Source organism: Balaenoptera borealis, assembly GCF_965194805.1.
Source record: "Balaenoptera borealis genome assembly, chromosome: 7".
Lineage (NCBI taxonomy): Eukaryota > Metazoa > Chordata > Mammalia > Artiodactyla > Balaenopteridae > Balaenoptera > Balaenoptera borealis.
The window spans coordinates 65,281,274-65,307,735 of NC_138864.1; positions in this window are offsets into that span (position 1 = coordinate 65,281,274).

The window sequence follows — 26,462 nt, forward strand, 5'->3', positions numbered from 1 at the left end:
AACCCTCCACTTGTACCCTTCTCCCCTTATGATTACTGTTTTTGATATCTTATTTTACATCTAACCATTTTGTGTATCCCTTAACTGCTTATTGTGGATATAGATAATTTTACTACTTTTGTCTTTTAACCCCCCTACTAGCTTTGTGTGTAGATGATTTCTTACCTTTACTATATGTTTGTCTTTTCTGGTGAGCTTTTTCATTTCATAATTTTCTTATTTCCAGTTGTGGCCGTTTCTTTTTTCTCCTAGAGAAGTTCCTTTAGCATTTGTTGTAAAGCTGGTTTGGTGGTGCTGACCTCCTTTAGCTTTTGCTTGTCTGTAAATCTTTTGATTTCTTCACCAGATCTGAAGGAGAGCCTTGCTGGGTAGAGTATTCTTGGTTGTAAGTTTTTCCCTTTCACCACTTTGAATACACTGTGCCACTCCTTCTGGTCTGCAGAGTTTCTGCTGAAAAATCAGCTGATAGCCTTATGGGAGTTCCCTTGTACGTTATTTGTTGCTTTTCCTTTGCTGCTTTTAATACTCTCTCTCTTTAATTTTTGTTGTTTTAATTACAGTTCATCATGCTTACAATCTTTACTCTGAACTCTTTCTTGGGTAGATTGCCTATCTCTGCTTGGTTCTTCTGGGGTTTTATCTTGTTCCTTTATCTGGAACATGTTCCTCTGCTGCCTCATTTTTGTCTAAGTTACTGCTGGTATTTTTATGTATGTAGTAGGTCAGTTACCTTTCTAGCCTTGGGGAAGTGGCCTCTGTAGAAGTCCTGTGCGTCCCTGCAGGGCACTCCCCTCTCATCACCCAAGCTGTATGCTCTAGGGATTCCCCGTAAGAGGGCTGTGTGGGTCCTTCTGTTGAGGCGGACTGACAATGTGGGTGGTCTGATAGGCTTGGTTGGCCCCAACGCAGTTGTTGCCAAGCCCTGCCTTGTGCAAATGCGGCTGTTGCTGGTTAGAGGGGCCTGGTCACGAGGCAGCTGGCTGCGCAACCCTAAGAAGCCCCGGGACTCGTGCTGGCTCATGGGTGGGTGAGGTCAGGATCCAGAAGACTCCAGGGCTGCTGCCCGCCCCCCCCCACTGGTGGGTGAAGCCATGTCCTGGGGTTAGTGCGGGACTCCTGGCAGGAAGAGCCGGGTCCCAGAGTCTGGCTACAGGGCCCAGGAATCCCAGAGCCAGTGTCAGATTACTGGGGAGTAGGGGAAGGGCGCTTCTCCTGACACAGCTGGGTATGGGGTCCGAGATGTCCTGAAGCCTGCGTTGGCCTGCTGGTGGAAAGGACCGGGGCCCAGCCGGTCCCAGGGTAGGGTCTGGCCTGCTGTAGGCTGTAGGATCGCGGTTTTCTTGCATCTGGTGTCTCGCTCCCTGGCGGTTAAGACCGGTCTGGAGGCTCGTGTAGGCTTCCCGGAGAGCAGGGCCGGTGTCCTCCCACTGGTGGATAGAGCTGGGTCTTGGCCCGCTGGTGGCCAGGGCTGCGTGTAGCGGCGTCTCCAGACAGCTGTGGGCTCAGGAAGACCCGAGGCAGCCTGTCTGCTGCTGAGTCACGCTCTGACCCCACCCACTGAGTTGGTTGGCCTGAGGCGTCCCGGCACCTGCGCCTACAGGCTGTTGGGAGGGGCCAGGTTTTGGCGCTAATAAGCGAGAGGGAGGGGCCCACCTGGCGTTGCTACCAGCGGCTTCTGCGTAGAAAGAGCTCCCGAACGCGGCTGCGGCTGGTGCCTGGTCCCCAGGGAGCTCCGCCTCTTCGGGGGACTCTCCGAGACCAGCAGGTAGGTCTGGCCCAGGCTCCTATCAAATTACTGCTTTTGCCGTGGGTCCCGGTGTATGTGAGGTGTTGTGTGTGCCTTTTAGGGTGAAGTCTGTTTGCCTCAGCCGTTTGGGACTCCCGAAATTAAGCCCCGCCGGCCTTCAAAGCCAAATGCTCTGGGGGCTCGTCTTCCTCGTGCAGGATCCCCGGGCTGGGGAGCCCAATGCGGGGCTCAGAACCTCACTCCTGTGAGGGAACCTCTGCTCTCTAATTATTCTCCAGCTTGTGGGTCACCCACCTGAGGGTGGAGGCCTTGATTATATCACTCGTTTGCCCCTCCTGGCCGTCTCTGTGTGATGCCTCCTTTATGTCTTTAGTGGTAGAAGGTCTTTTCTGGTAGGTTTTGGGTTTTTTCATAGACGGTTGTTCTGCAGATAGTTGTGCTTTGGGTGTTCACGGTGCTTAGCTGGCGTGTTGTCAGCCAACACCAAGAAATTCAATGTTACCATTTAAGGCAGATAAAGAGGAATTTGGACGGAAAAAAGAGATGATCCTAAAATGCTGACGACAATTCGCAACAGCACTTTAACACTGAAGCAGCCTGGCGGCGTTTTGCTTTTCTAAGGACTGTTTGTTGCCAGCCCACTGAAATAAAAAACGGGCACTACTGGTATTATTAAAAGATGAATGAATGAAAAAAGTAGAAAATCTCGTTAAACCCTGTCAACAGCGTCAATTCATTATGAATATCCCCATAGAGCAGCCAATAATCCAATAATAACATTATGTTTTAATTAGTATGCCTGAATGGATCTCATTACAAATAGTTGCAGCTTGACACTCCGTAAATGTCACACAACGAACTTTTTTTAGTTCAAACCTCTTCATTTTAGTAATATTTCGTAAAATTTGACTATTAAGTAAAATAAACCAATGCCTTAAGAAACTGTACATGACAACATAAAATACCTGAAATGTTCATCTCTTCTTTTTTTAAATCTATAGACTGCCCTCCTATAGCTTCTGTCAATGTTGATAAACTAAGCTTTGCTTCGTTGTTCTGATTCATCTGGGTTTACCTTGCCGTCCCTCACAGATTTTTCTCATGGACTTGTTTTCTCAGCCTCTTTCTTCTCCTAATCACCCCCAACACATTTACATGCCAGTTTTTCAGTTTGGTGTTTTGCTTGTTAGACCTGTTACATTAAATAAGCTTAGACTCTTTGGTGCCTTCTAATATTCCCCCACCATTCACTGCCCAAAATATTTTTTTCCATTTTTTTTCTTCTTAATTTCTCAGAAGACACCTCACAGGAAAATTTTTACTAAGTAAAAAAGTGAGAAGAATATGGAAAGTTCAGATGTTAGCTCCACGTATGAGGAAATAAAAATTTTAGAAAGATACATTTAGAAAGAAAATTTTAGGACAAAATGAGCAGTACTATAGGAGGAAAAGTTCCCATATTAAAATGGGGGAGAAATTTGGGATGAACAATATATTGTGATTCTGCTCTGAGGTAAAAAACCAAATGAATTAAATCAATAGAATTAGACAAATGTGACTCAGAAAGCATAAGATGTTCATAGATAAATGAATAAAGAAAAGGTGATATATATTTATATATATACATACAAGGGAATATTCTGCCTTTTAAAAAAGAAAAGGTGGAGATACACACACACACACTGGAATGTTATTGTGCCTTTTAAAAAAAGAAAATTCTGCAATGTGCAACAACATAGATGAACCTTGAGGACATTTTGCTAAGTGAAATAAGCCAGTCACAGAAAGACAAATGTTGCATGATTCCACCTATATGAGGTGTCTATTCCTTTTCTTACCTGTGGGAAGGTAGATGATGATGATTCTCTAAATGCCCTCTCGCAAGATTATGTTTGCTTGCTGTTTTATTTTTTGTGTTTTTATGTATGCCTGCAGGCTGAGCCATTTTATGGCTTCCTTTTCATTCCAGTAGAACATTTGAATTTTTATTTATTTATTTTATTTTATATTCCCAGGAAAGCGAGAAACTGAATGCTTCTTCTTTGTTTTGATTAGAAAAGCACAAAAAGTCAAGGTAGGATACAGAGTTCAGTGAGAATGAAATCTCCAAGCAGTTTCCACACAAGCCAGGACATTTTGTCACATAAGGTCTAAACCAGAAAGTTTTCCTCTTCTTTCTATCAATTGTATTATCAGAAAGTCAGAGATATAGCAAAAAAAAAATCACTAAAGTCTGAGATTGAAGGGGGAGGACACGAATGGAAAGCTACTCAGCAGCATTCACTTCCTCACTGAAGAACATATTATTAGTAGATTTTACTGGTAGAATTGTCACTTTAAAGTTAATAGGAGAGAAAGAAACGTTAACTGTGATGAAAGGGTGTAGTGCAACATGTCAGTGAATTCTTGGGCCCTTGTTCAAGAGATGTGAGCTTCCTCAATTGAGAACATGCTTTCCTGCTCTCCTTTTCTTTCTTTCTTATAAAAAATAACTGTTATTTATTGATTATGTTAACAGAAGGAAAGTGACATGAACTAGGGATTAGGTAAGTAAACTTAAATGTCATCAAAGAGTCTGTAGGGAGATGGGAGACCACATGAAACACTTAGGAATTGGAAGTATGAGGTCTTAGGAGAGGCAAAGAGAATGCAGATATAAAAGAATCAGATCAGTCGTTTAACCTCATGTAGTCATTCTAAAGATCAATTATATGTTTGAAAATGTAACTTTCAATTCAGTAAGTATATTTTTAGTGCCTGCTCAGGCCATGTATATAACACTGAAGAAATGTAGCACCTTTTAATTGCAATCAAAGAGCTTACAGCAACATTTTCCACATCTGTGATGAGTGTTGTTCACAAGTTACATGATAAATATCACCTATGGGTGCTGGAGAGGGCAAATGAGGCACTAGTGTTAACAGCTTTAATTGGTAAAAGATTTCTGGAGAACAGACTGTTAATATAAATCAAAAGCTTAAAATTTTGTGTATTTGATGGTCAACATCACTAATCATTAGGGAAATGCAAAATGCACATTAACACCATGAGATACCACCTCACATCCATTAGGATGACTATGGTCTTAATTTCCTAGGGCTGCCATAACAAAACTCCACAGATCCAGTGCTTAAACAACAGAAATTTATTTTCTCACAGTACTGGAGGCTAGAAATCCAAGTCAAGATGTTGGCAGGTTTGGTTTCTTCTTAGGTCTTTCTCCTTCACTTGCAGACGGCCACTTTCTCACTGTATCCTCACGTGGCCTTCCCTCTGTTCATGCATGGAGAGAGAGAGATCCCTGATACTTCTTCCTCTTCTTAAGGACACCAGTCCTACTGAATGAGGGACCCATCCTTCTGACCTCATTTAACCTTAATTACATCCTTGAAGCCCCTGTCTTCAAATATAGTCACACTGGTGGTTAGGGCTTCAATATGTGAATTTATTGAAGGAGGGGAGGAATATAATTTAATCCATAACAACCTCATTGTTTGCAATAGGCAAAAAGTAGAAATAATCCAAATACCCACGAATAGGAAATTAAATAAACACATGACTGTACATTCATATAATGGAATGCTATGCAGCCATTAAATGATTTACCTGTATATTTATTAACATGGAAAGATGATATAGTTAGATGAAAAGAGACATGTTTCAAAGCAATGTGTATAGTGTGATCTCATTTTGTAAGTATAGAAAAATGCATAAACAAATACATTTTGTATTTCTCTTTCTCTCCCCCCATTTCCCCTTTCTCTCTCCCTCTCTCTCTCTCCCTCTCACTCTCTCCCTCTCACTCTCTCATATATATATAATCATCTGGAAAGATATACATCATATAGTGTAGGAATAATTGTATTCGATGGTGGTTTATGGTTGATTTTTTTCCTTCTATTTCAAAATAATTTTATTGCCTGAATATTTGAATATGTGCATATTTTATTCATATCTTCCCAAATATAAAGTTATTTTCATTTAAAAAATTATTACAATTGAAATTGTAATTAACAAAGAAATGAGAATCTTCAAGCCTTAAAAGGTAACCTGAAATAAATAGGCTAAGGAATCTATTGCTTATTTTCCAGTGTCCTCCTAGGTTAGTACCAAAACCCAGAGGCTATGATTTTTTTTTTTTATTATTTATTTTTATTGATTTTGGCTGCACCGGATCTTAGTTCCAGTGTGCAAACTCTTAAGTTGTGACATGTATGTGGGATCTAGTTCCCCCACCAGGGATCGAACCCAGGCCCCCTGCTTTGGGAGCACGGAGTCTTACCTGCTGGACCACCAGGGAAGTCCCCAGAGGCTATGAATTTTACTCAAGTTCTGCCACTGAGTTTTCAACACATACATATGTGTTTCTTGCATTTTTTCATCCGGGCACTATTCTTCAGAAAGCCTTATCCTTAGTGCTGGAAAATGATTACTCTTGTGCCTGCTAATAGGTGAATGGCACAACCCTGACCCTGTAATAATCTGGCATTCAGTGGGCTTTCTTCAGCTCCTTGAAAGAGGGGCAGGCTGTAGAACAGCTCTTTACCAGTTCACTCCCTTTTTCCAGTCCAAGTACTGCTAGAACAGATTCCCTCCTATGGTATAAACCCAGCTGACATTTAATTCACCTCCTGGCAGCCACCCAGCCCTATCTGGACAAGCAGGTGTCACTCAACAGAGGACTTCAATATTTTATTCTATGGCATTTATCAGCTATTTTTAAGCTGTTGAAATGATCTTGGCAATACCATTTGAAGTAATCCCTCACTCCTCTTACCACCATTGAAACAGAGCTCCTGCTCTGCTTTTAGCTTTATCTCAGCCCTGGTACCTATGAGGCCTATGGAAGTTATCAAATCAAATTTATGAAGTTCTTTTGTGAAAGCACAGCAAGGCATCAGACAAAAGTCAACACAGAAATAAATGGAGAAACAACCGTTTAAGCTCAATTAAATTAAGGAGTTTACAGTTTCACCTCAAAGCATAAGTATAGTTAGAGAAATGGTCTTGGAGGAATACACCCAGTCTACTGAATTGTTTTCAAGCCACCTGTTCTCAGAATCTAGCTTCAATGTGGCAGAAATGACAACAGCAGTAGCTAGTTTAGCAGAAGGGGAAATATTCTCTTAAAAAAGAGGAGAATTTCTGCCTTAAGTTTCACATTTTAGAAGAAATGAAGAATTGATTTAAAGATTGATTATTTTGTTGAGTAGAAGCCATTCGTTTCTTTTTGGATATGCAAAAGTAGACCCAGAAGCTTAATCTAGATGAAGACCAAATTGTTTTTTATAATAAAGAAATCAGATGTACTCCCAGGCATCTGGGGAGACAGGAAGAGGGTCTTAGTCAAAAAGACTGGTAACATGGCAGCAAAAGAACCTACAGACAAAGATGACAGCAAGAAATCCCTAATCCCCGTGAGACCTGGGAATTTTTTTAAGAGCAATGTCATGTATTCAGATTCTGCTCTGTTGCTGGGTTCCCCTTGTGTTACTCACATCAACAGTAAACAACTGTTGGACACAGCAGTTTTACATTAAGGGTGCTCTGAGGAGTAAGGGAAGGAGCGCCCAGTGTGTGAATCTTCCTGGAGATGACAGCAAGGAAAGCAATTGTTAGGAGACAGCAGAGAAGCAAGCTTGGTATGCGCCAACTCAGGAGTACACATAGCTCAAGTCCTATTTTCCCAAAACCTACCAGAGAAAGATTTGAGGAGGAAGGAGGTGGGTTCAATCCAGCCCTTACATGAACAGGGGTATGCAGGTGTCAGTAATGTGGGTACTAACACTCTTTATGGAAAACTGTATTGTGCCACGTAGTTTACATTATCACTTCAAGATAAGTATTTATTATGGGTCCCTACCTAAAGATAAGAAAACTGAACCATGAAGACTGAACTAAGTAATTCGTTCAAGGCCACATAGGAGTCACTGACAGAACCAGGATGGGAGCCCAGATAGAGCTGCCTCTCATCTCTGCATCTGTTCACCATGCTCTGTACCTCTGTATAAACACCTATCTGAAAGTTCAAGGATTCTTTAACGCTTGACTGGTAGGTATGCCATTTGGAGCCTTCTAATGGCAGAACCACCACATTCAGAGCAGAAGTCAGCATTTGACTTTGCCAGAGCAACCAAAAATGACCCATGTGCTTCATTAGCATCTAGTGACAACTCAGTAAACTACATGAGTGTAGGGCCATGTCTCTTTTCTATCCATGGCTCCCTGTCACACAACCTGTGTGCCAAATGATTTGTTGAATAAAAGACTAGTGCATAAAGGAAAAGTTTGATCTGATGATTTTTAAGTGAATATCCAGGCCTAATCTTCTTTTCTCAATCAGCTCTAGAAGAGGAATTTCACATTGAATACAACTGATAAAGTTCACTTTAAAAGAGGCTTTTCTTAACTTGAAAAATTAATACAAGTAATTCATGTCCTTGAAGAAAAATTAGAAATTGCAGATAAGCAAAGTGAAAAAAATGAAACTACCCGTAATCCCAGTGCCTAGAGATCAGTTGTATTAATTCTCAGACATAAAGCACTCTTCACTGTGAATAATGCTCAGCAAACTGGGGCTCCCTTTCTCAGAAAACCACTGGGTACGCACAAGTATTTGAACCAGCACGGGTGTCCTAGTCATGGCAGCTGTGTGACTTGATACTTTGCACTGAAGGGGTTGGTTTCAGCATTGCCACAGCAGAACAGCTGTAACAATAGCAGCTGAAAAATCTCTGTAAAGCTCTTTTGGACTGACTGAATCTGTGTGTTTCTTGCATAATTCAGAAGAAAGAGGGACTCCCACCTTCTCACCATAGATTTACTGCACTTGCTGCCAATCTGGCATAGAAATGATCAAATTAGACTGTATTTGAAAAATAAAAGTTCTGTTTTTACCTGTACTTCAGGCCAGACCCATTACATAAATTATGCGACAGTGACCATTCTGATATATAAATATTTAACCTAGCAGGTTTAATTTATATATTGATATGCCCCAAGTGTATAGAAGAGTGCCTGCTTCATAGGAAATGATTGAGTTAACTCATTTGGAAAAGTTTTTGCAATGGGAATTGCTACCCCCGAAGGCCTATCATTAATGCTTTAGCTTCATATTGTCAAAATACCTATGATGAGACATGCAAACAATACTAAGGTCCTTAACAGGTGAATGGCTCCAGCTTACCTCCCTAATCCTCTATTTTATTTTCTCTTTTCTCTTGCATTGTATCCCTAATGCTCCACGTTCACCATAAACAGATAAACAACAATAAAGATATTTATGAGATCTCCCAGCTAACTTCTTTTTTCCCAAGGACATCTATAGCTATTTCATTGTATTGATAATAGTTACCATTTATTGCAACACTGTGTCAAATGCACTACATTCATTGTCTCATTATCTGATTCTGCAAATTGTTTCTTGCTATTAAGCCTACCTTGTAAACCAAGAACTGAGGCTCAGAGAAGGGAAAAGACTTGCTTAAGTTCACATAGCTACTAAATAGCAGAGCCTGGATTTAAGTGCTGGTGTTATGTTATTTTAAAGTCCATCCTCTTAATCACTACTTGTCACAGTTGACAGGGGACTTGGAAAACATGGATGTCCTCAGATGAAGGAAATGAGAATGCGAACTTTTACTATGCTCTGATTTTTAGCAGATACTGAATTGTGTCCCTTGATTACAATGACTCCCTAAGAGGCAGAACTTTAAGCAGTAAATATGAAGGGAAAAAGTCCCAGGGAAGATCTGCTGACCAAGCCAATTCCTTCTATCAAAGATGTGCAGGTGAAGATGCTCTAAGAACAGCAAGCGCCAAAACACTTTCTGAATTTTCTGAGTATAACATGGTGACTTTGGGAAAAATATGATTTTTCCTACCAAAATACCAAACTGCTAAAATGATTGTAAATTCCAGCTTGACCCTTTGAGTGTCTGTCTCCCAACCAGAGTGGGTAACTACACTTGTGAAACAAGAGGTTTCAAATACAAAGAAAATCAAGACTGGCTACACTACAACCTTCTTTGTGGAAAGAATATTTTATTTGATCATATAAGTGGTAGTAATATTCCGATGGATTAAAAATATTATTCAGGGGCTTCCCTGGTGGCGCAGTGGTTGAGAATCTGCCTGCCAGTGCAGGGGACATGGGTTCGAGCCCTGGTCTGGGAAGATCCCACATGCCGCGGAGCGACTGGGCCCGTGAGCCACAACTACTGAGCCTGCGCGTCTGGAGCCTGTGCTCCGCAGCAAGAGAGGCCGCGATAGTGAGAGGCCCGCGCACCGCGATGAAGAGTGGCCCCCGCTTGCCGCAACTAGAGAAAGCCCTCACACAGAAACGAAGACCCAACACAGCCATAAATAAATAAATAAATAAAATTTTAAAAAAAGTAGCATCATATAAAAAAATATATGTATATATATTATTCAATTTCAGTGATAGCTTTATCCACTGAGTATAATGGAGCTACATTTTAGACTATGAACCAAATACATTTTCTATAAAGTAAAATAAATAATTAGTTAAGGCATAAATACTGAAAGTACACTATAAATGCCATACAGTGGGGTTTTATATAAACCTCTAGTTCCTGATTAGGAACTAGGAAGTCTTTTTCTTCCTGTGCTCTTCAAGTTATGTTGATCTCTTCTGGGAGACTTGGTTTTCTTGGGCCAGATCAGCTGCAGTTTGAACTTTTTTGTTTGAGAATCTGCATAGTTCGTCTCTACTTATGAACTTGTTCTGTTTGCTTTAAGGATTTTTCTTGCTCCCTTCATGCTCTGCATGTATGCCACTGATTCTGTTTTCCTCTAAAATAGAAAAAAAATTGTATATCTACAATATTATACATTAGTTCCATTTTTTAACTTGAGCCCTCAGTGCTATAATTTTCTATAAATTCTTCCTAATTTAAGTAATGACTTAGGTACGTAATTACTTAACAATGTGGAGAATAGGAATTTAGATCTTTTTGGTTGATTATTCCTTTTATCGATATTAACTATCTTTTTTCTCTGTTTAGCACTTTTCATCTTGAATTTATTTAGTCTATTATTTCAATTATTACACTTTCTTTTTGTGACCAGTTGCTTGTAATTCTTTGAATATCCCTTTATTCTGAAACTTCCTGGCATGGTTTTTAAAATCTGGGAATCTGTTTTTTGAAAGATTGGCACAACACACTAGCATTTATTTCGATTACCTATATGTTTAGACTTATTCCTCCCTTCTCATTTTGTGCATCCAATTCCTAAGATTTCTAGTCTTTTGAAAAATGTTATCGATCTTTTGCTGGATTGATCTAGTTTTTTTAATCTACCTATCTTTTGTGAAGTTAATTTAGTTTTCTTTGTATTATTTTTCTTGTACTTGTTTGAAAGTTATACATTCTGTTTTTAATTCTCCTTGTGATTATCCACACATTTTTAGCACACATTCTGAAACATAATTTTAAAAATGTCTCAAATTAATCAGTATTAAAATTTCTACCTAACAAGATAATAGCAAGAACTCTTTTCCACTGTCTTGCTACCCATGTACCCCTATTTTATATTTTGATATAGATTGAAATTTTTGACCCAAATTATTTTTTAAATTATTTACACATTTAAACATACATCAAACACTAATTTCTTTTATCACCATACTTCTTGCAATTCTTTTTTCATCTTGGATTCAAATTTTTTCTTGCTCTGGAGTATGAATAATTATTTCAGAGCGTGTTTACTAATTATAAACTCTTTTGAGCCTTTGAGTGTCAAACACTGTAATCTGGTTCACTCAACTCTGATTCAACCCCTCTTCTAGCTTGCCTTCCTATTCTTCAGAGTCCTTCTTACGGAAACTATGGTTCCACTCCCCGAGAAGCTAGGTATCTCTATGGGACCTCAGCTCTGCCAAGCAGATGCACCCATATGAGGCTCAGAGATGGCAATGTGCACCTGCAAGTGAAGGCCATGTGCAGAGAGAGCTGGTCTTTGGGGAAGCACAATATTAAGGGCATCGGATTCCTCTGGGGGCTATAGCTGAGTTCCTCATGTCCAGATCTGAGCATCATGGGCACTGAGCATAAAATGGCCACAGTCATGGGCTTTCGCTGGCTCCATCTAGTGGCGTGGGTGAGTGCTTCTGCCTCTGGTGCATTGTTTAATAAGTCCTTTTCTGCTTAAACTTGATAGAGACAATTCTGTGATCTGCCACTAAGAATCCTAAGTGAATCAACTTTTGTGTTTGAAAATGTATTTATTTTGCTCTGAACTTTGAATAATAGATTCACTGGGTATGAAATTCTAGGCTCAAATATATTTTCCTTCAGAATTTTTATATTATTCTAGTTTATTCTTGCAACTAATATCTCTGCTTCTCCTTTCCTAGTTAATCTGTTTCTTCTCTCTGGAAGTTTTAACAGTTTTTTCCTAAGTTTATCCTAAATGCATCTTCCATTTATCTAGATATGAGTTGATATTGTTGTTTTTCCCTGCTTAGTCCTCAATGGGCCCATTCAGTCTGACATTGAATGCAGAGAAATTCTTCTCTTTTACTCTTTGCACATTGCCTTCCATCCATTCTTTTGGTCTCTTCTTCATTCTCCCAGGTGACTGATTTCAGAACTTCTTGACTTTTCCTACATATTTTTAAAATTACTTTTACACTCGTTATGCCTTTATTTAGTAGCTGCATATTATGTCCTATCTCTGTGCTTCTCAAATTTTCATATGTGTACAAATCACCTGGGGATCTTAGTAAAAATGAAGATTCTGATTCAGTATTGGGGTGGCACCTGAGATTCTGTATTGCTAACGAGTTTCCAGGAGATGCCAGTAATGCTGGTCTACAGCCGGTACTATGTATAGCAAGGTCTTAGGAAACATGTCTGGCATTGCAGGTACTGACATGTGTACTGAAAGCACACGGACTGCACGGTCAGCCAGCATGGGAATCCCCCTCCTACACTCACTAGCCATATGACCTTGGGAAAACTGACCTAGTCTCTTTGAGAGTTCGCTTTCCCCTCTACAAAATAAAGATACTTGTCCCCATGTTTCAGATCCCCTGCAGTGATTAAGTGTGATTTTTAGCCTGCACACACCACAGGGGGCAAGAAATGGGAAAAGGACAACCTTGGGCTTCTGCTGTGAGGGATAGGCTTTAATGATGCCAGACAGAAAGTGTCTGCCCAGCAGGGAGGGCTCTGTGCTCAGCTTGACCTCAGCCATGAAGTTGTTCTTTGAGTTGAAGGGATTGGAACAAAACAATCACACCTGTTTCATCCTTACACCTGTTTCAACCCCCCATCCACAGAAGAGGGACAAGCACGTTCAAGTTCAATGAAAATCAACCTGCAAGGTCAGCCACACAGAGAGAAAGTAAATCATTCTGTGATTAATGTAGTATATTGAAAGAACAGACCTCTGTTGAAAACATAAAGGCAGTACTTAGAGTGGAAATTGTGAAAATTTATGAGCAAAAAGTGAGGATGAGAGACTAATGTTTGCGGGGGGTAAATCTTCTTGCCCTAAAGCCAGTTGACGGTAATGGTTGCTCTGAACAGAGGGAATGAAAAAGGAAGGAAGGAACGGCAGAGCAAATAAGGAAAGAAATCAACATTGAGTAGATGTTTCATGCCAGGCATTTTGCAACTCTTATTATGTAATGTGGGGTCCACCAAGGCTGAATTCAGCTCCCATCCCCACCAAGATACTGGCCTGTGAAAAGAACAGGGTGAACCACAGAGAGGATTGGTAGCCTCAAGCCGCACAATGAGAGGAAGAATTGGCCCAGACAAATGCTAAAACATTTTTTTTTGATATCAGAAATTTAGTTTTAGGTATGTGTTTGGTTATAATCTTGCTGTTTACACATACAGGCAAATGTTTGGTTAGAGTTTTGCTGTTAGGAGGCCAATTTAATCAGCAGGCTAATTGAAAGATTCAGTCTTAGTACTGACATTTTTAGAAACAGAAAAATGTTAAATAGCCTTTGTTAGATCAAATACAAAAAGAAAAAAGCAGAAGATCACTAAAAGGTCTTCTTTAGAAAGAATGGGTGACAAGTTTTCCAAGAACAAATTTTAACCCCATTAATTCCCATAAAGTATATCAGAAATTTGCTTAGTATTTTATTAACCATGCTAATATCTTCCCAGAAGGAAGTCATGAATTACATTGCATAAAAAGATTCTGTCCCAAGTGAGGTGTGGGGAAATTTTTTCCTTGACTAGTATCAGTTTCATTAGTGGAGAAAAACCTACAAATTTAAAAGTAAAATCCACTCAATATAAGACATAGTTTGCTATAAAAAAAAAAAAAAACTAAAGGGACTTTTTCCCAAGAATTGTAAGTCATTTCTACTGGTGAGAAGGGTTGCTAGAGAAAGACCCCTACCTGGCTATTTCAGCCAAGGTTCAGCTTTTCAGAGGAGATTGCAACATTGTGATTTATAATAAATATATATTTGGTCTTCACCCACAGATAGGCTCAGATTTGAGTTCTCAGACACCCTGCTGGTGTTCTAGAACTGCTTGGTATTATGTGGGAAGCACTCTGCACACACGTTGGAATTGGGTCCAGGAACCCAAAAGGAGATGAAAAGGGTATGGGGCACCACATACCATGTCTTCAGTAGGGCGGATTCTGTCCAGGTGGGCTACGTGCTACACCAGAACACATGTAAAGTGTCCAGCACTTAAAGTGAGCTCAAATCTACATTTTGTTCTTTCTTTCTTTTAACCTACTGTCTACCATTCTTCTCTTTCTTTCCTGCCCTTCAGAGCTAAACTGACTTATGACAGTATTTCAGGGCTAAAGAGGTTCTCTCCAGCCCTCACAACCTTCATTTAGAGATAAGAAGATTAAAATGCAAGTAACTAGGATCCAGAGCACGCAGTACTGATGAGTTTCTTTCACCAAGTAAATATTTCAAATCCTTTTTTTTTTTCTTTTGAGAAGGACTCAAAAAACGTACTTGAAAGGTAGGAGTAGTACACTTCACTGGAGAAAGAAATAGCAACATAAAGTGGGGGTGATTAAAAGGCCTCAAATCAACTTTTGCCAGCTTCACCATTGGGACCATGGTCAGCCCTGGTTAGTGTCATCTCTGCTTAGGTCAAAAACAGCAGTGGGCAGAGAGAAAGCTTTCTTGTCCTACCCGCTGAGTATGTTCATCCAAAAGCAGGGATTCTTTACAAGCAGGGTCAGGGGAAGTGGGAGAAAAGAATCAAACCTGAATTTTCCAAAACATTGAAAAGTATTGTTAGGGTTAACAAGAAAAGATTTATAATCAGACAGGACAGGCTATCGGCTACACTCTATTACTGAACTTCTCTAAACTCCAGTTTCCTGCAAAATGGAGCTAATAATATAGCTCACAAGGCAGATAAATGATGAAGTGCTGAGCTCAGTGCCTAGGATATAGCATTATATCAGTTAGCTATTGATGTATAACAAATAGCCCCCATTCAGTGACATGACAGCGGTAAGTTTTCATTCTCATACTCATAAGTCTGGAGTTGACTAAGGTGACATCTTGAAGCTGCAGGTGTGCAGGGAAGCTGAGCAAGCTCTGTTCTACACATCTCCCTCCTCCTGGGACGAGCGGCCTCCCCGGGACATGTTCTTATAGCAGTGACAGAAGCACCACCACACAAGCACATTTCAAGCATTTGCTTATATAATGTCTACCAACATCCCCCTAGCTAATGCAAAACACATGGCCAAGCCTAGCATCAATCAGGCTGTGGGAGGGAGATAGGAGTTTTTTCCCTGAGCAATCGCACAAACTATTACTATCAGCTTTCTATTTTATATTAATATTCTTCTCATGTACAAAACCTCAAAAGTCTCATCTAGTCACAGCATCAGGTTCAAAGTCCAGGACCTTATGATCTACATTAGGTCTAAATGTCGCTCTTCTTCATCCAGAGGCCTCATAATAAAAAGACAGGTTACCTGCCCAGCACACATCCAACATACAGAGGTAGAACAGGAATGGAATAAAAGTAGTAAGAACTCTAACTAGAAAAGTGAGTACTTTTCCCAGACTGATTCCTGCCTGAGGAAAGATGGGAGGTGCAAGACCTTTTTATATCTCAAATGATTTCAGTCTTTTAGTTCAGGCTGGCAATGATTTTTTCAAGATGGCTCTTTTAAAAATGTTGTAAGTTCCAAACATTTTTGCACCAAGATGTCAGTATGTGACACCCAAGATTCTTTTTGAGCTATGCCTCTCTCTAGAGACTCAATTACAGATACTTCAGAGGTTTTTGGCTTCTACAGAACCAAGACCTTAATCTTTGTAGGAACTCTTTTGTCCATGTAAAAGGATCTAGTGGATACCCTAATCATTTCAAATGTCTTGGCAAAGGGACTTACAACTACAGTCTTTACCCTGAGGCAATGTCCTACTGGCAGTCCCCTGAATTTGTTCTCTTCCTTGACACTATGTCATAATGGCTATATGGCCTTGTTGAAGAATACTTTTATCTTCCACTTCCACTCCCACTGATGTATATTCTTTAAATGTATTTATGAAACAGAACCTCATTTCTCTCCATGAGTAAGGGATTACCATCCATACCAGCATTCTTACACAGAGTATATTGGAAATGCATGGAGCCCTCTAAATGTGGACATTGCTCCTGTAAATGTCATCTCAGACTATGGTTAAATCTAGGATAATATAGGCAATGTACAAAGCAAGAATCAGAGATATTCAGCAAGAAGGGCAAAATTAATGATTACACTTCAGGCAAAAGATCTGTTCTTGGGGCTGCTCTTTCCAATACAATAAGAGAAACTTAATAAAGTTTTTCAGAAAGTATTCATGGATGAATTTACTGCAACACAGTGAGCATTATTGATGAGTGAGAACAACCATCAGTGATTATTCCTGGGACCATGGTGTGAGGAGAGCAATTAACAGCCACTCAATTAAAAAATTTGAAGGAAATGAATGTTCATAATGGATGCCATGCAATTATGTGAAGCTATACCTTCTCACAGTATCACTGGGGACCAGAAGATTATTCAGTATCATCAGTAGACCTACATTAGCCTAAAGGCTAAAGGCTAAAAGTACATTAGCCTTTTTGTGTGCCTTAAATCTGGATTGACATGTGCAACTGTAAAATGCAAAGTTAAATAGAATTACCTAAAATCATGCTTTGGGTCCTATGTTTGCCATCCTTGGCATATAGAAGTGGCTTCTGATTTTCTTTCAAGTAGGATGGAAAGTATAATCACAGATACCCCACACACCAGCCCCATACAACTCTAGGCCATTCCCCGAACACACTTTCGATTCCTTCTCAATTCCCTGTGGCCTCTTTTAGCCCTTCATTATCTCTGACCTGGATATGACAGTGAGCTGTTCCATCAGCCTTAGTTCTTATTCCCTTGTCTTTAAAGCCTTGTTCCAGTGCCACCTCCTCCATAAATTGTTTCCTAATTACATTGTTAAGAATGATTACCTTTTCATAGCACCCTGTTTATCCCTCATTTGGGGATAATCACCATGTAACGCATTTTACTAGAGTATGATGTATTGAAGTCTGTTGCCCATATTGGACAATAAGCTTCCTGTGGTAGTATATGGGCTTTATCCCACTTTATCCTTTGCACACAATGTTTATTGTTCTAAATTCTATTTAATGCAAGACTTCTAGCAATTGAATCATTTATAAAATGATTCAGACTTACCAGTATGCTCAGACCCCAGGTAGATCCCATTATCCTACTGACCTCAGTTCTTTATTTTTCAAAGCCATAGTTCTACAGTTAATCCCATGATCTCCAAGCCTTCAGAATAATCTTCCTATATAATTTCAAGACAAATATTCCAAATGGAATACTGCTAGCAATAATAGTCACAAGGACTCTCTAAATTATGCAGTGGATCTTTATGAAAATAAGAAATGATGGATGTGCTTATATATGTATATGTAGGTAGAAGATTTTTCAGTTTCTGAGGCTACCTACAGATGACTGACTAATGTGCCAGGCTAGAAAAGACATAAAAACTTATTTATAAAACCAAGAAATAAAGAAGAGCAATTCCTACTCTGCCTGTTGTCTTTCACTTAAGGGCTAAAGCATTTTTATGAACTCCTCCTTGACCACCATTTTGTTTATGATATAATAAAAACCTGGTATTTCAGTGCAATGGACAGCTAGCTGGCTTGTTTTGCCATTTGTTTCTGGAGTGTAGCAATGTGGGCACACACCATGAAAAGAAACTTGACCAAAAGCACATGGAGAGAATTCCACCTGTTACTTTTGCTAAGAGTACATTAACCTTTTTGTGTGCCTTAAATCTAAGTCACCTTTTTTGTGTCTGTGTGCTTTATCACCCACAATTAAATCTGCTTGAATTTGAAAAAAAATTTTTTCTCACTTTAAAAATTTTACCTCTAAATAATATTAGTCATAATGCAGACCTTCATATGGATTTGCATATGTTGGAATTGTATTATATTCTTAGAGTTTTCATATGAAATCCTTAAGCTGAATAAAATGCATACTTAGTGTGTTCTCTCAAAAAAAAAAAAAAGGAGAGCAATTCCTGAATACTTATTTGATTGCTATATGACATCTTGAGCATATATTTTATGAAGTCAAAGATGAACGAGACTGGCTTGGAAATCACAGAACCTAAGAGCTAATTGAGCACACATGTACTTTGTGAAGGTCAGGTGAGATGAACAACAAAGTTTTCTTAGAAAATTTGTACATGAATACTGAAGTTGAAGATTCCAATTAGTCACTCCATATATTGTGTTTGGCCATCCAAAAATGCAAGCAATAATTAATAGTTGAACACTGGGTCTCCCAAGATTTTATTGGTGACAGTCTATCTGGGGGAGATGAGAAAATTTGAGATTACCCTAATTATGGAGAGTTATTTCACCATAAAAGGCAAGAAAACCCATATTGGATATATTATTACTGGATATTGAGTTTGTTTTGGTTTAAAATTTACGGTGAATTTGAGATACTTATGAAATGATGAGTTTATGGTGAATTTGAGATACTTTTGAAATGATGAGTACAACCTAGCCATGAAAAATGATGAGTACAAAGTGCCTAAGTCTTACTGAACTTTGTCCTCATAAGTAAGAGAAATCAGTTGAGCCCTCACTTTTCTGAGTAGTTCTTTAGAGTGCATAATCATTGAGGGATAAACTCATATCTCTGAGAAGGGGAGCTTTTTAGATCACAGACCAAGGTTGTTACAGTTGACATGCTGTATACCTGTGCCTAGAAGCCCAGCTCTGCTGCTCTGTGCCCCTCCCTTTGCCTCATGAATAGGATCCTTGGTAAGAGGACCTGTCATTACCAAGTCTCAGTCAAGGAGGTGCCATTAAACCTGCATCTTTGGGGAACCTCCATAATGTCATCTATAGTGGCTGTACCAATTTACATTCCCACCAACGGTGTAGGAGGGTTCCTTTTTCTCCACACCCTCTCCAGCGTTTATTGTTTGTGGATTTTTTGATGATAGCCTTTGTGACTGGTGTGAGGTTATATCTCATTGTCGTTTTGAGTTGCATTTCTCTAATAATTAGTGATGTTGAACATCTATTCATGTGCCTCTTGGCCATCTGTATGTCTTCTTTGGAGAAAAGTCTGTTTAGGTCTTCTGCCCAGTTTTTGATTGGGTTGTTTATTTTGATGATATTAAGCCACATGTGTTGTTTGTAAATTTTGGAGACCAATCCCTTGTCGGTCACATCATATGCAAATATTTTCTCCCATTCTGTGGGTTGTCTTTTCATTTTGTTTATGGTTTCTTTTGGTGTGCAAAAGCTTTTGAGTTTAATTAGGTCCCATTTGTTTATTTTTGTTTTTATTTCATTACTCTGGGAGATGGATCGAAAAAGATAACTGCTGAGATTTATGTCAGAGAGTGTTCTGCCTATGTTTTCCTCTAGGAGTTTTATAGTGTCTGGTGTCAAATTTAGGTCTTTAATCCTTTGGGAAGTCTGCTCAATATTATGTAACAACCTAAATGGGAAAAGAATTTGAAAAAGAATAGATACATGTATATGTATGACCGGATCACTTTACTGTACACCTGAAACTAACACGATGTTGTTTTATCAACTATACTCCAATATAAAATAAAAAGTTAAAAAAAAAAGTTAAGTAGATACAATACATGTGACAGCCGTTAAAACCCTTTTAAGGAAGTATAAAACTTTGCGATGTTATTTTTAGCAGGTACCCTAGTAACAAATATTAAACTTAATGTAATCTATTTCCATTTTGTGCCTGAGTACGTTTCTAAATTGCTTCAATATGAGTCAAAATTTTTTCAGTGTAGTTGAGAAAAAAATAAACATTTTGGATCAGAAAAAAACCCCAAAACCCCTGCATCCTTCACCAGTCTCATGCATTCCAGTGGAAGGTGCCCCAGATGAGAGCTTTTCTGGTCATGGGACAGGGAATAGATGAAGGTGGGCAATTGCTGCCACTATTTCCGCTTGGCCCCTTGCCACTTATCAAATAAGTCTCTGTTCCTTTTTCATTTTTTTAAGTGCCTGGGAATGACTGCTCAATTCTATTGTTACATCTGAGTGAGTTATAGGAAAACCATAATATGCTTTCTGGATGGCTCAAATGAGGTATTTGTAACAATTATCTTAATGAAGGTGGAATAGGTATATTGTTAGTTAATGTAAGTGCAGATTTTAAATCAGTTTTTCCTGTTGGTTATTTGTTTCAAGTCTTATTGTTTTCAAGTTAATTACCTTCTGACTTCTTCCTTTAAATCTCTGCTCTGTATTCATTTTATTATACAACTCTCTCAGAGAAACCTTTCAGGTATCTGAATAATTCTAAATCTTGTGGCAATAAATCCTAAATTGTCTGATGCATTAACAACTAGTTTCCTGTATTCTCACTGTTTATTCCTCAAGACTAGGGACTATGGTTTTCCCTTTCTTTGATCATTCTGAAGCATTATTTTGTTTAGTAGAAATGCATTTGAAACACCAAGTCCCTGTGGTACAAATTGTGGGGTTTCATGGAAAACACCGAGCCAAATAGAAAGCCAGCATTTTATTCTTTTATGTATAGAATAAAAGTTCAGTGGGATTGCAGCATAGGGGAGTGCAAAGGTCGAGCGACGAGGGACATAACAGAACTGACAGCTTGCTGTAGTCTTGTTATGCAAGATCAGTTGCTCAAAAACAGATCTGATAAATCTCACATTTACTTCTTGTCTGTCACTGAGGTTGGCCACTCTAACAGATGCAGATGACAAGAGGAAGGGAACTGTAACAAAATAGAGCCTTGCATCTCAGAGAAACTTCTGTCACTGCCCTTTTCATTTAAGCTCAGCACTGTGTCCCATTAGAGAAGTCTTCTAAACACCTCTTTATCTCTGAGCTGAGTTGATCCAGAAAAGACTGAGTTCCATGAGACTTGGGGAAAATAGAATGTGCATGAATAACTATGGGTGAAAACTCTTGAATGAGGCCACTTCTAAAAGACATTTGTTATTACAAGAGCCCTAAATTATTTAGGAGAGTAATAACAAAAATAAAGAATGCACACATATTTATTCTGTTCAGTTAAATCTGCTGGATCTATTTGTCTTTCAAAACATAATTAGCATACACAGATCTATTGTTTTTCCATATGACTTACTCATGTGGCATAATTAAAAGCAAATGGAATTGACAAGTGTGGAAGATCTTAGGATGGAAAGGAAAAATTTACTGTTTGTTGAGGATGTCAAGAGCGCTCTTGTTTACTCTTTGATAGCTGCTACGTTTTGCTTCAGAATTTCCTAATAAGTTTTTGTGAGTAACCCAAATCTAATTGTTTATTTCTTGTACCATATTCAGAAGGAAAAATTCTTTTTTCTCAATGAACAGATTTGGGAAACTAAAGAGGACCCTGATTTTTATTGCAATGTTAATTGGAGAAGTAGGGAACCTCTCAAGAATGAATATAGGATGCATTTCATAAATGGGCAGTCACAAAATTATATCATGGTTTATTTTTGTCCCCACAATTAGTTTGTGATTTTACAACACTGTTGAGTTTGTCCTGAGAAGAGCTTAGGGTGATGTCTGTGTGGTAGGTTCCTTCAGCTGAATTAAGAAGCTAAAGTGGACATGTATTTTTCAGTTATAAATATCAGTGTGTGTGTGTTTCCTGGTGACTATACCTTAAACCTACTCGCTTCATTGCAGTTAACATGCTAAATTGTAATTTCTGTGTCATATATTTACTTCTCCAACTAGATTGTAAACTCTGTACGAATATGCACTTTCATCTTTATATCCCCAGTGTCTAGCAGGGCCTGAGACATAGAAACTGCTCACTGATGCCTATGGAGTAGAATTGTGGTCAATTTAATAAAATGGTCATTTTATCAAAGTTCAGTTTAGCTAGTGAGGTATAGGCCTTGTGCACAGGTTTTCTTTACAAGTAATACCAAATAGCAGGTGACACCTCGGGGTGTGGTGGTCTCTCAGCTCAAATTCCTGCGGAGAACCGGGGACACTCTCCCTCTGAAACATGCTGGCTCCCCTCACCTGCAAGATTTACACAGGAAAAAAATTAGCAAGAACTCCAGTCTCAGCTTCTTGAGAATTTAATGTTGAAATAACCTTGAGTAAACAGTGCCTTCCTCTTGCTTGATGGCTGTCCACAAGGATTTTTTCCTACCATTTCTAGGTGTTTTCTCATAATTCCACACAACCACTTTTACTCAATTTATTTTTCCCTTTTCCTTGACATATTTTGCAGTTGCTAAAAATTATACTGAAATTAAAAAGAGGGAGGAGAAACCCCATTGAGGAGGGATATGTAAAATAAGATCACACTATAGGGACATACCTGGATTTGTCATTTGGGGCTCCCACCTATCTTGAGGCAGGTTGTGTTAAAAAAATCCTGAAATTATATTCCCTTTTGTTTTTTACTTTCAAGTGCGTTCAAAATTTACATAAGTAAAAGATGCTGGTTATATAGTATTTTTTGTACAACGGTATCTAACTTCCACCTCTGCAAATGCCCATCGGTCACATTTTCCAGAATGATTGTTCAGAGTTTCCATTCCTTTCCAAATATGTTCTAGACATATACAAGCATATACACACACTTTTCAAATAGAGTCATACTCCACAAACTATTTTACAGCTGGCTTTTCCAACACACAGTAGTCATTTTAATGTTGAGTAATTTCATCATGAGGTTGCATTGTAATTCATTTACTCACATCCCCTACTGACCAACATTTAGGTTGTTTCCTTTTTTTTTTTTTACTTCTGAAGTGTGCTTCTCTGATCATCTTTGCACCTCTCTTTGCACATTTGTATGAGTATATCTGTAGGGAAAACTTTCTAGTAGTGAAATTGCTGGATTAAAGGAAAATCATGTTTTAAATTTAAACTGCTGCCCCAAAACAGTGCACCAAGTGACTTTGCCACCAACAGTGTATGTGAACACACCCCCTCCATCTCGTCAAGCTCCTTCCCTCCTTTTTTTTTAAAATTGGGGTATAATTGACATGTAACATATTCACTTCAGGTGTACAACATAATGATTTGATATTTGTATATATTGCAAAATGATCACCACAATAAGTCTAGTTAACATCCATCACCACACAGAATTACACATTTTTTCTTCTTGTATGAGAACCTTTTTTTAAACATCTTTATTGGAGTATAATTGCTTTACAATGTTATGTTAGTTTCTGCTGTATAACAAAGTGAACCAGCTATACATATACATATGTTCCCATATCTCCTCCCTCTTGCATCTCCCTTCCTCCCTCCCTATCCCACCTGTCTAGGTGGTCACAAAGCACCACGCTGATCTCCCTGTGCTATGCACCTGCTTCCCACTAGCTATCTATTTTACATTTGGTAGTGTATATATGTCAGTGCTACTCTTTCACTTCGTCCCAACTTATGCTTTCCCCTCCCCGTGTCCTCAGGTCCATTCTCTACCTCTGCGTCTTTATTCCTGTCCTGCTCCTAGGTTCATCAGAACCATTTTTTTTTTTTTTTAGATTCCATATATATGTGTTATCATACGGTATTTATTTTTCTTTCTGACTTACTTTACTCTGTATGACAGACTCTAGGTCCATCCACCTTACTAGAAATAACTCAATTTTGTTTCTTTTTATGGCCGAGTAACATCCCATTGTATATATGTGCCACATCTTCTTTATCCATTCATCTGTCGATGGACACTTAGGTTGCTTCCACGTCCTGGCTATTGTAAATAGAGCTTCAGTGAACATTGTGGTACATGACTCTTTTTTTTTTTTTTTTTTAATTAATTAATTAATTTATTTATTTATGGCTATGTTGGGTCTTCGTTTCTGTGCGAGGGCTTTCTCCAGTTGCGGCAAGTGGGGGCCACTCTTCATCGCGGTGCGCGGGCCTCTCATTATCGCGGCCTCTCTTGTTGCGGAGCACAGGCTCCAGACGCGCAGGCTCAGTAATTGTGGCTCACGGGCCTAGTTGCTCCGCGGCATGTGGGATCCTCCCAGACCAGGGCTCGAACCCGTGTCTCCTGCATTGGCAGGCAGATTCTCAACCACTGCGCCACCAGGGAAGCCCATGACTCTTTTTGAATTATGATTTTCTCTGGGTATATGCCCAGTAGTGGTATTGCTGGGTCATATCGTAGTTCTATTTTTAGTTTTTTAAGGAACCTCCATATTGTTCTTGTGATGAGAACTTTTAAGATCCCCTCTCTTCGCAACTTTCAAATATACAGTACAGTATTGTTGACTATAGTCATCATGCTGTACACTACATGCCCAGGACTTATTTATTTTGTAACTGGAAGTTTGTATCTTTTGACCACCTTCACCAATTTCACCCACACTCCACACCCGCCTCTGGCAACCACCTAGCAGTTTGGGAGTTTTTTGGTATGTTTATTCATTTTTAGATTCCACATATCAGTGACATCATGCAGTATTGTCTTTCTCTGTCTAACTTAGGTCACTTAGCATAATGCCCTTAAGTCCATCCATGTTGTCACAATTGGCTCTCTCCCTCTTTTAATCCTCAAAAAAGGAAACCCCAGGTGTATTTGATTATTCCCTCACAATTATTTAAAATGTTATAAATATTGGTAGATTCTGCGTAGAAATATAGGAATAGCAGAAAAGACAAACGGTAAAAGTTAGTCATTACATGTGATGTAGTTTGTGTTATTTTTATTACATTATTTTTGTAACAACAGAAGTCAAACATACTATAACAAAACGTGGAAGGATAGGAACATAATCAATGTATGTATAAATTCCAATTTGCTCTGCCTCTGCTTGCTGAGATAAAGGAGGCTTACATCGGAGAGAAAGCAAAAACCTATTACCCACAATTCCCTACATCTTCTCTGCCCAAGGATGCACCAGTGACAGTACAATAAATCTGCTTGTTCATGAGTGCCCTACATAGCCCAGTTAGGAAGGCAGCACTCTGTGACCTGTAGCATCATACATCACCTGGAGGTGCTGCTGGCTGTGCTCAGTGACCCGTCTCTGATTTTTCTCCTTTTTGTCACTGACTCCTCCAGACATCACTGTCTCACAAAGTGTAGCTGATTCCTGGCCATATTTCCCCTCTCCCTGCCTGCTTTCATTACTTGTACTCAGATAAATCTCTTCCCTTTGACAGAAGGGGTTGAATATATGGTCTCTTTCCCTTTCAGTGATCAACACTTGCATGAGATAAGCTAGCCAACAAAGGGTGGACAGAGCAATAGGACTGACTCCTCTTATCATGATTATATCTCATGTTTGAAGTGCTTCTAACCTTCACAGTGTAATCCATAATAGTAATACACATTTTAGGAGGATATGACCACAAGTTGGACGCCATCACAACCGTGCCATAAACACAGACAGGAGAGGCTTTCAGGTACAGCTAAGGGTCCTGAACCACAACACCCAACCAGGCATGCTCCTGGTCTACCATTATTTATTTGTAACCCAAATCTTCCAGGCCTCACCCATTGTGGAAACAAATGGGACTCAGAATATCTATCATTAGGTTAACATTAATTTCAATGACACTGACTCCATCCACTTATACTGTCCCCTGTAAAGTCTCATCTAATTATTATGGGGAATCTCCAGAGGGTCACCCTGAAGTGCTCCCATACCAAGTGGTCAGTTCCAGCCAGAGTTATGTTGCAGCTTTTGCTCCAGCCTTCTCCTTTGTAACTACTACCAGCAAAGGCACTTGGAGATGCTGTCCTACCAGTCATGTTTACTATAGGAACTTGAATGCCTCTGTCAAGGGGACAATCTCCCGATCTTCCCAAACTTCAAGGATCTAGTGTGGTCCTGTGCTCCTGAGGAAATAGAAGAATGCTCTTCTCGCCAACCATGCTGCCCTTCAGCCTCTGGGTACCAAAGGAACTCTGCCCATGCCCCTTGCCTCACAATACCTCATGGAAACAGCTCTGTCAATCTTGGCCTCTAGTCCATCTTTATGGGACTTGACATAAGGCTCTAGAACTGCACCACCAGAGGCAACAGACCTGGCTTGGACCCCTCCATTCCTGTTTCCCACTTTCCTGTAGTCTACTTCCTCTCATGCGTATCAGCTCTTGCAAACAGAGACCTAGGAGACCCCAATTCTACTTCTCATCAGTCCTTCTCCTAAGTTGCTTCTATTTCACACATTTAATGTCTAACGCAATTCCATGACCCAAGAAGAAGTTACTGCAT